Source organism: Bos javanicus, chromosome 10 (genome assembly GCF_032452875.1).
Source record: "Bos javanicus breed banteng chromosome 10, ARS-OSU_banteng_1.0, whole genome shotgun sequence".
Taxonomy (NCBI): Eukaryota; Metazoa; Chordata; class Mammalia; order Artiodactyla; family Bovidae; genus Bos; species Bos javanicus.
The window spans coordinates 78713615-78731537 of record NC_083877.1 but is presented as its reverse complement, the minus strand read 5'-3'; the positions used below and the strand labels follow the sequence as shown (position 1 = coordinate 78731537).

The 17923-nt window shown below is 37.4% G+C and overlaps 1 protein-coding gene across 2 annotated transcripts in view; it reads right to left on the bottom strand.

Annotated features, from left to right (window-relative positions):
- Nucleotides 1-17923, bottom strand: part of PALS1 (protein associated with LIN7 1, MAGUK p55 family member) — an 81132-nt gene that overhangs the window by 48953 nt on the left and 14256 nt on the right. For both annotated transcript variants that reach the window (XM_061429186.1, XM_061429185.1), the window contains exon 2: nucleotides 3262-3341. The gene's annotated coding sequence lies outside the window, so the exon portion shown is untranslated. The remainder of the gene's footprint in view (nucleotides 1-3261; nucleotides 3342-17923) is intronic.

The following is a 17923-nucleotide window of genomic DNA, read 5'->3' as shown; positions in this document are numbered from 1 at the left end:
AGATGCCCATCAGGTATCTGTTCAACTAAACTTAGAAATGTCGTAAATTCACAGATGATGCATAGATGATGGGCTCTCAAATTTAGTCTGTGATAAAGAGACACAGCAAATCTCACAACATAAGGATACTCTCTTCCAGCAGCATTTAAAAAAAAAAAAAATTAAAGATAAACCAGATAGAACAATCTGTTCCAGGCAGAGGGACTCATAAGACCAAAAGGAAGGAAGAGCAAGAGAATGTGGCAGCTGTAAAAGCAGGAAAGAATGCAAAATGGCTGGATGGGACAATGGGAATATGCCATACATGAACAATGATAAAACTAGAAAGGCAGGCAGGGGGCCACATGGAAAAGGGTAATAGCTAAAGACTCCAACCTTTACCCTGAAAGTAGTTAAGAAATTATTTTAAGATTTAAAGCAGGGGATAACATGATTACACTCACTTTTAGATAAATATCTCTCTGGTAGAAGGCTAGAGGACAGACCGAAGGGCGGCAATGAGACCAATTTGAGGGCAACTGTAAGAAACGGGGTCCTAAACTAAGATGGTTAGAATGAAAAAAACGCCACATTAAAGAGATTATATAGGTTACAGAATTACTAAAACTTGGGGTTTCTATTACATACAGCAGGGCAAAAGGAAGAGAAGAAGGATGTAGTAATAGCAGCAGTAGTAGTAGTATTAACAAATACATTTACTGAGCTCATAATTCTATGCCATATACTACTGAAAGCACTTTACACAGTATTCAATCACTTAATCCTTGCTACAACTCTAAAAGTAGGTCCAAATATGCCTATTTTATAAATGAGGAACAGGGACTGAAGTAGGCCTTGAGGACAGGATTAAAGAGTAAGAAAAGAGGCCATATGAACCAAAGACAGAAAAATATAAAGTCTGGGGAAAGCATAAACAAGGCTAGTTGAATTATAGCCGTCAGTTTGTACAAAAGAATACTGGCAGGAAAATTTGACTGGGTCCAACTTAAAAAAAGTCTTAATGTAAGTCTTTAATCTCAAGGCAGTAAGAAAGCCATCAAAGATTGAAAAAAGAGGGGTGATTTGAACATAAATTTAATTGAGCACTTACCCCTTCCTGAGGTACTAAAGCTATACAGACAGGATCCTGCCCATTAGTTTATCTACCACAATTTCCCACAGGAATCTAGAAACTAATGTGTCCAAAACTAAACTTATATTTCCCTTTAATCTCCTCTATACTCCTCGATCCTTTTCCTCCATTCTCAACTCTAATTAATGCCACTATGTCTCCCCAGTTACTCAAGGCAGCACAGCATTTAAGAGTATAGGCTCTAGAACCAGACTGTCTAGAACCTAATCCTTGTCTACTTTTAAGTCTCACCTCACATACATCCTCCTCTGGATTTTCGTAATTTTCCACAGTGGACATGTGCCTCCTCTCAATCCCTATCACAATTTTGATCAAACTCAACTACAGCAGTCTGTATCTGTCTGCATGCCCCACCAGATTAGAAACCTTTGGAAGTCAGGAATTATGCTGACTCATCTCTGGATCTGTGACACTGCCTACCTAGCATAGGACCAAGCAAACTGCAGGCTTCAGAATATGACCCAGGCACTAGGATTTCATGGACACTATCTTTGGGTCATTAGGTGGACAGCACTGTCATTAACCAAGATGGAGAATTCCAGAGAAGGGAATGAGAGAGAGGAGGAGAAAAATTAAAGGGTGCTACAGGTTTTGATTTAACACAATTTCAAGGTGACTATATGTCCTACAGATAAATGATCTAATCAGCAGGGATCTTACTGATCTGCATAGCCCTGATAACTAGTAAGGGATAAACACCTAATTAGGCATATGAATAAACTATTCCTATGTTCAGAACATCTGATGGCTTTCATATCACCTAGAGAATAGAATCCAAACTCACTAGGTAAAATCCCAACTTTCTAACTGTATCTTTTACTACTTCCCTGAGCAAGTCTTCTAAGTTAGCTTCCTCACTTGTGCCTGCCTATCCCACATCTTTCTCTTCCTGCCCAAACGCCTTATGAACTAAGAAATAAGAACTGCTTCTCCTTTCATGTTCTACTTTCAAGATCTACCACAAGCCACTATTTCAAGAAAATTTTCCAGATCACCTCAATTAAATAATGATCTCACAGTACCAAAACTCCAAGACTTAATAATAATGCTCATGAGTTAATTCATGAAGTACAAGACAGATTGTTCCACAATCAAAGAAACATTATGCTGTGTCCCATAGTTTTAAAATTAAAGATCATTATAATTTTTAAACAGACAAACCACGAATATTCTAGCTTATTTATGCAGCCAACACATGAAAATAAACAATGAAAGAGTACCAATCCAAAGGAATTATATTCTCATTCTCAGAAAACAAAAAACAATTCCTTTGTTTGACGATTTGGAATTGGAGGCGGGTAAATGACTGAACTAGAGAATTATCTCCTTATATGTAAATAAAAGACTGCCTTATGCAGCTAAAGTAGTTACAAGCTGCTGGCCCTAAAGAGTATCCCTCTCTTCTCTATCCTCTAATTATAAATTATCTGCTTCAAAAACACCCTGAAGGCCCATATTTCAAATCCTCATCAGAACCCCAGCTTATACATCCCACCTCACGGGACTGGGGGTGGCGAGGGGGTGTGGAAAGAAAAAAATAAATAAATAAAACAACTCTCTTTATGTATTCCACAAAAGAAGAAAATGAATTTTCAGGCTCACAGGCCAAAGCTATTTCAATGCTAACTTCAAACTAGCGAGAGAAAAAGGGCTCTGCTTATGTGAATTGAATAAAGAAGAAGGGGGTAAAAAGAAGCTAAGTAAGTTTCAATAAGTACAAATGATTGAGAATGGGGGGCCTGAAATAGCCTGAGGGATACAGGCTCACTGAAAACTCCATACCAAGAAACAAAACCACTTATATGAGAGCCAGGAAACACGAACTGCTATAAGAAGGTGAGTTCCGATATAATCAGTATCCAAGTCTTAGGCAGAGGGAAATGTAAAACATACACTTCATGGGCATAAACATACTTGGTCTAAACTAGCAACCAGAACTCCAGATACTTTTTTCAAGTCATCCTTCCTCCCCTTCTAGGAGTAATGCCCTTTGACCAGCAGCTGGAAAGTCTCATATTAAGTGATCAGCATTCCTCTGACATTCTCAGAAGTTGCACTATTTGTTTCCATAGAGACAGCTTTGTCAGCTAACAACAAAATTCAGGCCGCGAATAGTGAAAAGAACTTACATTATGCAAATCAGAAAGTTCTTGTTGACTCTCTTCTTAGTTCTTTTCTGATTTTTTCGCAAAACTCAGACTTCCTTATTCTGTAAAACAGAAAAGAGACAATCAAGTGTAAAAATCTGCAGAATCTTTTAGAGCGAGGGAAAGGACAGAAAAATTAATTCAATATGATATCCAATTCTGTTTCCAGATAACTAGGATTTCTCAATATAAAGCAATAAAAATGCACACATACCCATCACTAATGAACATCAATTAAAATCAATGTAAATTACCTAAAGTCAATGATGAGAAAGAAAAAGGGCATGACCCTTCTGTGTATTATTTTTAATGACATTTTTTATCTCTAGGTAAGGTTCAAACAAAAATGCAGTTTAAAGGATTTCTTTGTTTTAACTACAACTTCTAGATCAATTTTAAACTTTATAAATGGTTTCATAAGGCCAAGAAAATGAGAAGTTTAGGATCCAAAAAGAATTTGACAGAAAGGAACTACAGTTAATTCAGAGGGGGAAATGTTAACGTGACATTGAAGACCAAGACAGGATTCTATCCTAATGGGAGATTATATTTTGATAGGATAACATAGAACAAAAAGCAAATACAGAGTAAGATGGCTTCAGAGAAAGGAGTACAGAGAAAGTAGAATTGGGTTATGAAATAGATATGTTTGGAATGATGTTTGGAAGGTTCAACATTAGATAAGATGGTCAGGAAAGGTCTATTTTAGGAAGTGATAACTGAGCTGAGACTTGAATGACAAAAAAAAAGTCAGCTGTGGGAATATCCTGAAATAAAGGGTTCCAAGTTGAAGGAACAGAAAGTACATTTTTACATGGATGTCACCAGGAACCTCAATTTCAATATATCCTAAACTGACCTCAACTTCTTTCCTACTATTGTTAATTATACTACTATCTCCAAGATGTTCTAATCAGTTGCCAAGATCTGTCGATTTCACAAGGTTTTTAGAATCCACTGAAGAGTGGCAGAATATGCCATCCCCAAATATGCCACTAAAAGATACTGTAAAGAAAATGAAAAGGCAAGCTATAAAAAATGAGAAATACTTGCAAAATATTTATATTCACTATAAATACTCTTACAACTCTGTAAGTCAAATGATATAACTGTTTAAAAGAGGCAAAAGATTTGACCACCAAAGATATACAAACAACAAACATTTGGAAAAATATTCAACATCATTAAGTATGCTAATAAAACCACAATGAGATACTGGCACAGGATAGACAGAAATCAATGGAACAGAATTAAGAGACCAGAATAAACTCCAACATTTACAGGCAAATCAACAAGAGTACCAAGACAAATTAAATGGGGGGAAAAACATAAAAAAGAAACGGTCTCTTAATAACACTAGGAAAATTAGATATCCATACATCCACATGCAAAAGAACTAACTGGACTCTTACCTTATACCATATACAAAAATTAACTCAAAACGGGTCAAAAACACACACATAAGAACTCTATAAAACTTAATTTAGGCATAAATCTTCATGACCTTAATTAGGCAATGGTTTCTCAAGACACATCAAAAATACAAGCAACAAAAGGAAAACAGATAAATTAGATAAGATCAAATTTTAAAACCTTGTGCTTCAAAGGACACCATAAAGAATGTGAACAATGTGTACATAAAAGGAGAAAATATTTGCAAATCATTTACTTGATTCAGGACTTTTATCTGGAATATATAACAAACACAACTCTATAGTAAAAAGACAGTCTGATTTTAGTCTATAGTAAAAAGACAGTCTGATTTTAAAGTGGAAGAGCCCCTGAACAGACAGTTCTCCAAAGAAGATACACAAATAGCTTTACTAAATGTATGCATAAAAAGATATTCTCCATTATTATAACTCATCAAAGAAAAGGAAATCAAAACCATGACACACCACAGCACCCACTAGGATTGCTAAGATTAAAAAAAAAAGAAGTGCTGAAACTCACACACTTCTGTTGGGAATGTCATAGGGAACAGTTACACCGTAAAACAGTCTGGCGATCCCTCAAAAGGCTAAACATAGAGCAACTCCACTTCCAGGTATACAACCAAGAGAAATGAAAAAAACCCTGTACAAAAATGTTTACAGCAGTATTAACACCAAAAAGGAGAGGGAAAAAATCCAAATGTCTGTCAACCAATAAACGGATAAATAGTATATCCAAAATGAAATATTACTGAGCAATAAAAGGACTGATACATGCTACAACACTGATGAACTCTGAACAGAAGTGAAAGAAGCCAGTCACGAAGGACCAAGTACTATATGATTTCATTTATAAAATGTCTAGAATAGGCAAATCTAGAGAGACAAAGTAGATTAGTGACTGCCAAGAGCTGGCGTGTGTGTGTGTGAGATGGGAGGGAATGGCTAAGGGATGCAGGTTTCTTCTGAAGGGTGATGAACATGTTCTAGAACTGATTGTAGTAATGATCACAGAATTCTGAATATATTTGAATTGGATGAATTATACATACATGGTATCCGAATCATAACTCAACAGAGCTATTAAATAATACAATGAAATACCATTACAACAGGACTTCCCTGGTAGCTCAGTTGGTAAAGAATCTGCCTGCAGTGCAGGAGACCCAGGTTTGATCCCTGGGTTGGGAAGATCCCCTGGAGAAGGAAATGGCTAACCACTCCAGTATTGTTACCTGGAAAATCCCTTGGACAGAGGAGCCTAGCAGGCTCCATGGATCCATGGATCACAAGAGTCAGGCACGATTTAGCGACTAAAGCACCATTACAAATACAATAAAATCACTAAAATTTAAGACCGACAACAATAAGCTTTGGAGAGGATGTGGAGAAACTGAAACCCCTATACTGGTAAGAACATGAATTGGTGATGAGTTTGACAATTTCTTAAAAAGTTAAACATAGACTTATGATATATAATCCAGTAAGCTCATATGAGAAATACATATTTTTATTTGTAAAAAACAAAGATCTATATGGAATATTCATAAAGGCATTATTAATAATGATAGCTTTAAACCGGACACAATTCAAATGTCCTTCAGCTAATGAAAGGATCAATTATAAAAAATGGAATACTATTCAGTAATCCCCTGGAGAAGGGTATAGCAACCCACTCCAGTACTCTTGCCTGGAAAATCCCATGGATAGAGGAGCCTAGTAGGCTACCATTCATGGGGTCGCAGAGTTGGACATGACTGAGTGATTTTACTTACTTAATAACGTGGATGGCCTCAAAAACATAATGCCAGATAAAAGTGTACATTCTAGATGATTCCATTCATATGAAATTTCTAGGAAAGGCAAAATTAGTGCTGTTAGAAAAGCATTTTGGTGGATTCCTGCAGCTGAGGGTGGCCACAAAAACTGGCTATGATAGGAGATGAGGCAACTTTTTCATGGGATGTAAGTGTAATAAAACTAGATTTCAGTGACACCTACATGATATAAATTTAACTCAAACTGTACTTATAAAACATGTGAATTTTATAGAACACAATACCTTAAAAAAGTTGTTTTCAAAATTCAGATTGAACACATAAAATTAATGAATTTTAATGTATTACACTTACTGAGCTGATTTTAAATAATACATTTAAAACTGCATCAAATGGTATCTTAACAAAACCAATTTTTTAAAAAGACCAAGTCATACATTGACATCACATAAAAAATCCTATTTCATCAATAAATGTTTAGCTCAACGCACAGATTTTACTTTCCAACAATGAATGCCCTGTGCACCATCTTCACAGAGAAGAAACTTAGCTATATCTAAAACTAAATACAATTTAAAACTCAAATAGAATTGATGCCTGAATGACACAGGATACAGGGACACCAACCTTCTGTGCAGTGGAAATGTATAACCTATAGGAGGTTCTCCATATAGGTGATTTCTCCATATCCACAGTTCTCCATTCATGGATTCAACCAACTACGAATCCTGTAGTACTGTAGTATTTACTGAAAAAAATCCACCTACACATGAACATGCACAGTTCAAACCTGTGTTGTTCAAGGGTCAACTATATGTAGGCTACTCATGAAAAGCATTAGCTCAGAAATGACTACCGACAACAATTTAAGCAAAAATATATAAACTCACCAAAGATTTAACTGAGACACTACTTTTCCCAATTATTCCTTATGAAGAACTAAACATACTTTTAAAATATTTTTAAAATAAAAATAATATATTTGAAGATTAATTCATAAAGTACAATGTAAAAAAAAATTTTTTTAAGCAGCAAAACACATTTATACAACTGACAAACCAAGTTCCTTAATAAACAGACCAAATCCAAATATCCTGGGTTTATTTTTTAATGGAACTTCTGACAAGTCCTATAAGGGAACTTCTAAAATTCTACCTAATTCATGGTTTCGGTTTCAAATTAAGGAACCTTTATTTATCATCCAGATAACTGCATTCCAAAGAAGCCATTGCTATCCTCAGTTTTAAAACTACTTTATTTAGAATGTACTGTCAGACAGAATGCAAGCAAAATTCCTTCATTTGAAAAATATCCTCAAAATAGATATCAAATGAGGAGGTAGGAGTATAATTTAAAGGTACTTAAAACCAGTTGCTTTCACAGACCAAAAAAAAAAAAAGGAAGGTAGGATTCCTGTTCAATTTAACTGGGTATCAACAGGACAATGTCAATAGCTTAGAAGACACATCTTTCTCAGATGAAAACTTTCAAAGACTTAGCAGCTTTGAACATTCCTGGCAAAAGCTGCATATAAAACATATCTGCAACAGAAAGATCTTAGTTTTCAAGCTCCTATTCTTAGCCAGTAATTTTAGGCCACACAATTGCCTTGAGATTAAAAATAAAAAGACAACATGGAAAAAATACTGCTGCATTTGTAATTTGTTAAATATCTGTATCCTAAATATTGATTTCCAAAATTTATCAAAGACTTACTTATACCTCTTTTATAAATCAGTTCAGTCACTCAGTCATGTCCGACTCTTTGCAACCCCATGAATAGCAGCACGCCAGGCCTCCCTGTCCATCATCAACTCCTGGAGTTCACCCAAACCCACGTCCATCGAGCCGGTGATGCCATTCAACCATCTCATCCTCTCTCCTCCCCTTCTCCTCCTGCCCTCAATCCCTCCCAGCATCAGAGTCTTTTCCAATGAGTCAACTCTTCGCATGAGATGGCCAAAGTACTGGAGTTTCAGCCTTAGCCTCATTCCTTCCAAAGAAATCCCAGGGCTGATCTCCTTCAGAATAGACTGGTTGGATATCCTTGCAGTCCAAGGGACTCTCAAGAGTCTTCTCCAACACCATAGTTCAAAAGCATCAGTTCTTTGGTGCTCAGCTTTCTTTACAGTCCAACTCTCACATCCATATATGACCATTGGAAAAACCATAGCCTTGACTAGACGGACCTTTGTTGGCAAAGTCTCTGCTTTTGAATATGCTATCTAGGTTGGTCATAACTTTCCTTCCAAGGAGTAAGCGTCTTTTAATTTCATGGCTGCAACCACCATCTGCAGTGATTTTGGAGCCCAAAAAATAAAGTCTGACACTGTTTCCACTGTATCTCCATCTATTTGCCATGAAGCGATGGGACCAGATGCCATGATCTTAGTTTTCTGAATGTTGAGCTTTAAGCCAACTTTCTCACTCTCCTCTTTCACTTTCATCAAGAGGCTTTTTAGTTCTTCTTCACTTTCTGCCACAAGGGTGGTGTCATCTGCATATCTGAGGTTATTGATACTTCTCCCGGCAATCTTGATTCCAGCTTGTGCTTCTTCCAGCCCAGCATTTCTCATGATGTACTCTGCATAGAAGTTAAATAAGCAGGGTGACAATATACAGCCTTGATGTACTCCTTTTCCTATTTGGAACCAGTCTGTTGTTCCATGTCCAGTTCTTCTTCTTCACTTTCTGCCACAAGGGTGGTGTCATCTGCATATCTGAGGTTATTGATACTTCTCCCAGCAATCTTGATTCCAGCTTGTGCTTCTTCCAGCCCAGCGTTTCTCATGATGTACTCTGCATAGAAGTTAAATAAGCAGGGTGACAATATACAGCCTTGATGTGCTCCTTTTCCTATTTGGAACCAGTCTGTTGTTCCATGTCCAGTTCTAACTGTTTTTTCTGACCTGCATACAGGTTTCTCAAGAGGCAGGGTAGGTGGTCTGGTATTCCCATCTCTTTCAGAATTTTACACAGTTTCTTGTGATCCACACAGTCAAAGGCTTTGGCATAGTCAAGAAAGCAGAAATAGATGTTTTTCTGGAACTCTCTTGCTTTTTCCATGATCCAGCGGATATTGGCAATTTGATCTCTGGTTCCTCTGCCTTTTCTAAAACCAGCTTGAACATCTGGAAGTTCACGGCTCACATATTGCTAAAGCCTGGCTTGGAGAATTTTGAGCATTACTTTGCTAGAGTGTGAGATGAGTGCAATTGTGTGGTAGTTTGAGCATTCTTTGGCATTGCCTCTCTTTGGGATTGGAATGAAAACTGACCTTTTCCAGTCCTGTGGCCACTGCTGAGTTTTCCAAATTTGCTGGCATATTGAGCGCAGCAGCACTTTCACAGCATCATCTTTCAGGATTTGAAATAGCTCAACTTGAATTCCATCACCTCCACTAGCTTTGTTAGTAGTGATGCTTTCTAAAGCCCACTTGACTTCACATTCCAGGATGTCTGGCTCTAGGTGAGTGATTATACCATCATGATTATCCTGGTTGTGAAGATCTTTTTTGTACAGTTCTTCTGTGTATTCTTGCCACCTCTTCTTAATATCTTCTGCTTCTGTTAGGTCCCTACCATTTCTGTCCTTTATCAAGCCCATCTTTGCATGAAATGTTCTCTTGGTATCTCTGATTTTCTTGAAGAGATCTCTAGTCTTTCCCATTCTGTTGTTTTCCTCTATTTCTTTGCATTGATCGCTGAGGAAGGCTTTCCTATATCTCCTTGCTGTTCTTTGGAACTCTACATTCAGATGGATATATCTTTCCTTTTCTCCTTTGCTTTTCAATTCTTTTCACAGCTATTTGTAAGGCTTCCCCAGAGAGCCATTTTGCTTATTTGCATTTCTTTTCCATGGGGATGGTCTTGATCCCTGTCTCCTGTACAATGTCACGAACCTCCGTCCATAGTTCATCAGGCACTCTATCTATCAGATCTAGGCCCTTAAATCTATTTCTCACTTCCACTGTATAATCATAAGGGATTTGATTTAGGTATACCTGAATGGTCTAGTGGTTTTCCCTACTTTCTTCAATTTAAGTCTGAATTTGGCAATAAGGAGTTCATGATCTGAGCCACAGTCAGCTCCTGGTCTTGTTTTTGCTGACTGTATAGAGCTTCTCCACAATAAAAGACTAGATTTTCATTCACAGTGGCTCTCCATCACAGGTGATTCTGCCTCCCACCTATCCCTACCAGGAGAATTCTTGACAATGTCTAGATATATTCACTGTCAGGCCTGTGTTGAGGGGTGCTACTGGCATCTACGTAGCAGAGGCTAGGGATATGTTGCTAAATATGCACGAGATAGCACCCCCTGCCAAGAATGATCCAGTATAAAATATGTCAATGATACCAAAGTTCAGAGACCCTGGGGGCTTCCCTGCTGGCTCAGAGAGTAGAGAATCTGCCTGCAATGTGGAAGACCAGGGTGCAATCCCTGGGTTGGAAAGATTTCCTGGAGAAGGGAATGGCTACCCACTCCAGTATCTTTGCCTGGAGAATTTCACAGACAGAGGAGCCTGGCTGGCTACAGTCCACAGGTTCGCAAAGAGTTGGACACAACTAAGTGACTAACACTTTCACTTTAAGAGTCCCTGAATTAAACTAACCCAAAATTGAGGCATTCACTCATTCAATAATTTTCATTAAGCTTCTCAGACTTCCAAGATAAAACTCTTTTTCCAGTATTGTTAGTTTCTAAATAAATACGGAGGCTGAAAGATACTTAGTATCATCTAATGTACTGCTTTTCAAAATGTTCAGGAGAAGATTTATTTCAAGGGTCATCTTGGCAGTGGATGGAAAGAGCTCATTAAATGTAATAAAAACTACTGCCAAATAAATTGCTTTGTATTGCATACTGGAACCTGAGTGGCAGTGCAAATACAATTTTAATAATATATTCCAGCATATACTACATTCCACCACCTCCACCACCATCACATGATTACACTCTGGCCAGAGACTACACATGCATACAAAATGATAAATATTTACATTAAAAGTGGCCCAAACAAGACTAAAAAAAATGTAAAGATGGGGACTTTCCTGGCATTCCGGTGGTTAAGACTGTGCTTTCAAAGCCAGCAACGTGGGTTAGGGATCCCTGGTCAGAAAACTAAGATCCCACATGCTGTGAACTGTTATCAAAAACAAAAACTAGAACTGTTTTTAAAAATGTATAGACAAAACATTTAACGGTCAAGCTAGTATTTACTAACTCTGTGTGCTGAACACTGTGCTACCATGCTTTATACAGTTAATCCTCAAACAAGTATACAAGTGTAAGTATTAGTGTTACACCCAATGACAAAAGAGAAAACAGGTTTAAAGAAGCAAAGTATTTTGCCCAAGGAGCACCTCAAAATAAATATTCAATGGGACATCCCTGGTGGTCCAGAGGTTAAAAATCCACCTACCAATGCAGGGGACACGAGTTTGATCCCTGGTCCAAAAAGATCCCACATGTTGCGGAGCCACAGGTAAATCTGTGTGCCACCACTACTGAGCCTACCTGCCCGAGTGCCCATGTCAGCAACAAGAAGCCTCTGCACCAAAACAAACAAGTAGGCCCTGCTCTGTAGAGAAAGCCTGTGTGCAACAACGAAGACCCAGTGCAGCCAAACGTAGAATAAACATTCAACAGTTATAACATGCACTCTTGAACACATCAAGGTTTCAAGTTCTTCGTATCATATACTCCTTACAACATCCTCAGGTGGTATTTTATGGAGGACAAAACTAGAATTATTACTTAAATGAATTTGAGTAGCAGTGATGGTGATAGTAGGTATTAGGTTGGTGCAAAAAAGTAATTGCAGTTTCATACTGTGAATTTTCGGAGAAGGCAATGGCACCCCACTCCAGTACTCTTGCCTGGAAAATCCCATGGACGGAGGAGCCTGGTGGGCCGCAGTCCATGTGGTCGCTAAGAGTCGGACACGACTGAGCGACTTCACTTTCACTTTCATGCACTGGAGAAGGAAATGGCAACCCACTCCAGTGTTCTTGCCTGGAGAATCCCAGGGACAGGGAAGCCTGGTGGGCTGCCATCTATGGGGTCACACAGAGTCGGACACGACTGAAGCGACTTAGCACTGTGAATTTTAAATCATAACTAGGCTCAAACTCATCTTTATTCATCAAAATAGGGGCCATTAAAATCAACACATTTTTGCCAACAAGAACTAAGTTTGCTTATTCCTGTAGTGTAAAAATCCATGCTTCGGGATTCGATGAACTCTCGAAAAGCATTTTCTGCCTCCTGCTGGTTGTGGAAGAGTTTTTACTGGAAAAAGTTGTTGAGATGCTTGAAGAAGTGGTAGTCTAGTAGGCGAGAGGTGAATATGGCGGAAGAGGCAAGACTTCATATTCATAGCCCGTTAATATCTTGCAATATTAAGAACTGGTGGAGGAATAAGAAATCATTTTTTTTAAACCAGACAATACTAAGCTCCCTATATATCATGTAATATTCTTAAGTGAAAAGTATTACAGTTTTTACTTTTCCCCCCAGTGGGAAAATTCTCCATTTGCTTATATCAAACATAAGATTGAAGGTCTTAGGAGATATTTAAGACCACAGACTCATAGAAAGAACTGGTTAAAAGCCAAACAGTATCAAAGATATCAAATGGTTGGTTACTTGAACTGCCCCATTATCACCTTCAACTACTTGGTAATGAAAGATTAAATGCATCCAAAAGGTTAGTAAAGTATCTGAAAAAAGGAACTAGAACAAAAGATAACTTATAACATTTTCAAACTGACTAGGAATGGATTTTTAAACTTGTGGGATAAAATTACTTGCAATGTGGCTTTTTAGTAATATTGCTACCAATCAAGAATATTTACGGCCTTGCTGGGAGAACAAGAACAGTCTCTGATAAGGAACAGAGCCAGTGTAAGAGATAGAAGATAAAGCCAGAATAGACTCCAAATGCAAACTAAACTTAGCTGGAATTTTCTCCTGCAAGCAATGGGAAACTATTGGTTTCAGAATTTAAAAAGAATGGGAAACAAAGAAGTTTTCAGAAAGTTAAAATCTTTTTTATACACTGTAACCAGCTGATTAAGAGAAAGGTAAGTAGAGCAGTCAATAGAGACAATGTTTTAATACTTTATGCATGGGAGGATAAAGGAAATAGCAGAAGGAAAAGGGATAATTTCAAACAATGCTTATAATAAAGGATGATCTGACTGGCTTTGGAGACCAGGAACTAAATACAATTCTGTAATACTGAGCATGATAGCTGAACCTGGCAGAAATTACAGGACCTTAAAATAGGAAAATTCAGAGAATAAGGTTTTTCTCCCATGGAAAAAAAGGAGAGGGGAGAACTGGAAAGACAATAAATTGCATTTTAGAAGTATTGCATTTAGAGTGGGAATTCTGTCTTGCTGTTAACTGCTAGACAGGGATTCAAAGGCTAGAAATGAAAATTTGTAAGTGATTTACATATTCACATCTTACAATCTGTAGAGCTTTTCCGTTTTTATAGTAATTCAAGCACATTATTTCATTTGATCTCAACAGGTGCCCTGAAAGGTGAGCAGGTCAGATATCCCCATTTTCCAGAAGACATGCAAGCACTGTAAGCTAAGTTTCAGGGCTAAAAGTTACAGAACAGGAACTAAAGGCCAGAGAAGTGAACCTTCATGTGGCTCCGTAGTGCTAGGTTAATTGTCTCTGTAAAACAATATCATACTGACTACAGGCTTCCTGTGAAAAAAAAAATCACATTTACATTGTTCTTTTACCTTTAAAACATGATTATGAAAAATTCATCTTTTCTTACTTGACTGCTTCATTTAACTTCACTGTTGTATGTCATCTGGTACCATCACTTCTTGGTAAATGGATGGGGAAACAATGGAAACAGTGACAGACTTTATTTTCTTGGGCTCCAAAATCACTGCAGATGGTGACTGCAGCCATGAAATTAAAAGACGCTTGCTCCTTGGAAGAAAACTATGACACACCTAGACAGTGTATTAAAAAGGAGACAAATCACTTTGCCGACAAAGCTCCACACAGTCAAAGCTGTAGTTTTTCCAGTTGTCATGTACGGATGTGAGAGTTGGACCATAAAGAAGGCTGAGCACCGAAGAATTGATGCTTTTGAACTGTGGTGTTGGAGAAGACTCTTCAGAGTCCCTTGGACTGCAAGGAGTCAATTCTAAAGGAAATCAACCCTGAGTATTCATTGGAAGGACTGATGCTGAAGCTGAAGCTTTAATACTTTGGCCACCTGATGCCAGGAGTTGACTCATTAGAAAACACCCTGACTCGGGGAAAGATTGAAGGCAGGAGGAGAAGGGGATGACAGAGGATGAGATGGCTGGATGGTATCACTGACTCAATGGACATGAATTTGAGCAAGCTCCAGCAGATAGTGAAGGACAAGGAAGCCTGGCGTGCTGCAGTCTATGGAGTCACAAAGAGTCAGACATGATTGAGCAACTGAACAAACAACAAATACCAAAAATTTTAAATAAACCTTCACTAACAATTCCTTTTCTGGAAATTTATCCTATATAGTATGTTAGGAACAATTTGGGTATGTTACTCTTTTTCAACTGTAAAATTTTAAAAATCTAAATATATATTAAGTATTTCCAATGAAAGTCTATCATTCCAATTGAGATGTGTCATCAGCATAAAATATACACTAGATTTTAAAGATTCAGCACGGGGGGAAAAATGGGCATCCCTGGTGGCTCAAATGGTAAAGAACCTGACTGCAAGGCAGAAGACCCAGGTTCGGTCCCTGGGCTGGAAAGATCCCCTGGAGAAGGGAATGGCCACCCACTCCCATATTCTTGCCTGGAGAATTCCATGGACAGAGGAGCCTTGTGGGCTGAGCTGGACACTGGAGCAAAGAGCTGGACACAACCTAGTGACTAACAAATTTCACACACTTTCATGGGGAAAAAATGAATACAAAACATTTCATTATTTTTTGCATTTAATACATGCAGAAATGGTAATTTTTTAGACATTGTGTTAAACAGAATATACTATTAAGAGAGTCCCCTGGTGGTCTAATGGTTAGAATTCCAGGTGTTAACTGCCTGGCCCAGGTTCAATCGCTGGTGAAGGAACTGAGATCATGCAAGCTGCACAGTGTGGCAAAAAAAGAAAAAGAAAAAAGAAAAAAAAATGGAAGAAAAAAAGAATGTCACCTGCTTATTTCAAATTTTTTTAATGTAGCTGCTGCTGCTGCTGCTGCTGCGTCACTTCAGTTGTATCCGACTCTGTGTGACCCCAGAGACGGCAACCCACTAGGCTCCTACTAGAGCATAAAGCCCTATATGAACTGACATGGAACAAAAAAAGCAAGTGAATTAATTAATGGTACTTGCATATTACCCAGGGGCTTCCCTGGTGGCTCAGATGGTAAAGAATCTGCCTGCAATGAATCTGCCTGCAATGCAGGAGACCCAGGTTTGATCCCTGGGCTGGGAAGATCCCCTGGAGAAGGAAATGGCAACCAACTCCAGTATTTTGCCTAGAAAATCCCACAGACAGAAGAGCCTAGGGGGCTACAGTCCGTGGGGTTGCAAAGAGTCAGGCACGACTGAGCGACAAACACACACACATACGTATCATCCCATTTTTATAAATGCACATAAAAACATTTTTAAAGTTATTCACAAAAAATCCAGAAAAATATACGGAATATTGTTTTCACTTAGTATCTCTGAAAAATAAGGATAACTTATTTATCAGGTTTTACTTCCTGCACAATTTGGACACCTTACAAAAAACTGACAAAAAATGTGTTACTTTTATAATTTGAGGGGGGGAAAACCACATAGATAATACTTTTTGAAAGAAAAAGTAGTGACTTTTAAAATTACAACTACCTTCTTAAAGTACAAAACATTAGCAGAAGCACCAAAGCCTTTTCAAGAGTTCTAGAACAATTAGGCAAATAGAAGGAATCAAAATATTATCCCTAAGATCCTAAACAAGTTTATAAACAATTCAACAATAAGAATTTATAAATAAATCACTTAAGCAATCATTAAAACTCTTCAGAAGTCAGGATGTCTTCTACCACACAAAAAGGAATACATTATATCTGTAATTTAAAAATTAGAGGAAACCAGTTTACCAAAGGAGCAACAGAGTTAGTTTAAAGAAAAATTCCAAAACAGACTACTAACACTTTATAATATAGTAAGTCAAGTTCATCTTTCATCGTGTTAATAATACACAATCTCAAACTCTAAGAATCCTAATTTCCAAATTTACAGGGTTAATATTTTGCCTTCTAGATGCCTATTTGTATCCCTATTTTATAAAGATTTTCTCCTTTCCCTTTGATCTTAGGTTGTCAATCCTTTTAGGCAGTTTCCTTCCCTGAAACCCATGTATCACAAGCTGCAGGTCTCTAAAAGTGCATTGTTAAGATACATCAACTTTTGACTTCAAGTGATTTATAGTTTACTAGAGGGAAAAAAAAGACTCCAAAGGTCAGCAAATTAGTAGATGATTATCCCTACCTAGACGGTTTATTGGTATGCAATTCAATAGGCAATTAAAAAAAAATCTGCATTGTCACTGAAGGAATACCAAATAATCAGTTCAGAATTATCAGAACAAAAAAACTGACTAAAATTAATAATCCATAGAGAATACTTTCAGGACCAGATGTTATGTTATCAAAACAGGAAAGGCGAATTTGAGAAGGAAGAAGACTGATGAGGATACAAATGTCACCAAGTTTAGAATCCACTGAACTTTTAGCACTACAGAACTGCTGACTGAGAATATGAGTCATGTTCTGATTTTGATCAGTCTTAGAAGGCAGTAAAACATAATGAGGACATTATAAGAAATAAGAATGAAAGGTCAATCTGGAAGATTACTGTACAGAAATCTTAGTTATAAAAGGTTACTAAACTATTCATCCATTCAACAATGTAAGTACTCATTTGGTACAAAAACTTGGGATAGTCACTGGCAAGAAGATTGCTAAGGCAGAGTGTCCAAATTCTTAGGGAACTTAAATTCTAGTGTGAAAAACAAGTATAAGTATACAAGCAAACAAACAAAACCTCTACAGAACTTCAATGCTATTTGGTAAGTGCTGCACTACAACTGCAGAAAACGCTACAGGAATTACCTATGGAAGAGCATCCTAAGAAAACTTGTATAAATGGGAAAGAATGTAAGACCCAAGACATATATGAAAGGCTTCCATTACACAAAAGGAAAAAGAGTAAACAAAACACTAATTCAAGCACTCTAACATGAGTAAAATTAAACAAATGGTTTCTAAACATAAAATTTTAAATCCCCATAATGAAGCTCAACTCTAAAAACTATGCTTTTTAAGCCTATTTTAAAGTGTAGTAAAAATGACCTAGTGAAAAATACCCTTGGATTGATGTTTGAGAGTCAGTAAGAGAAACTAGT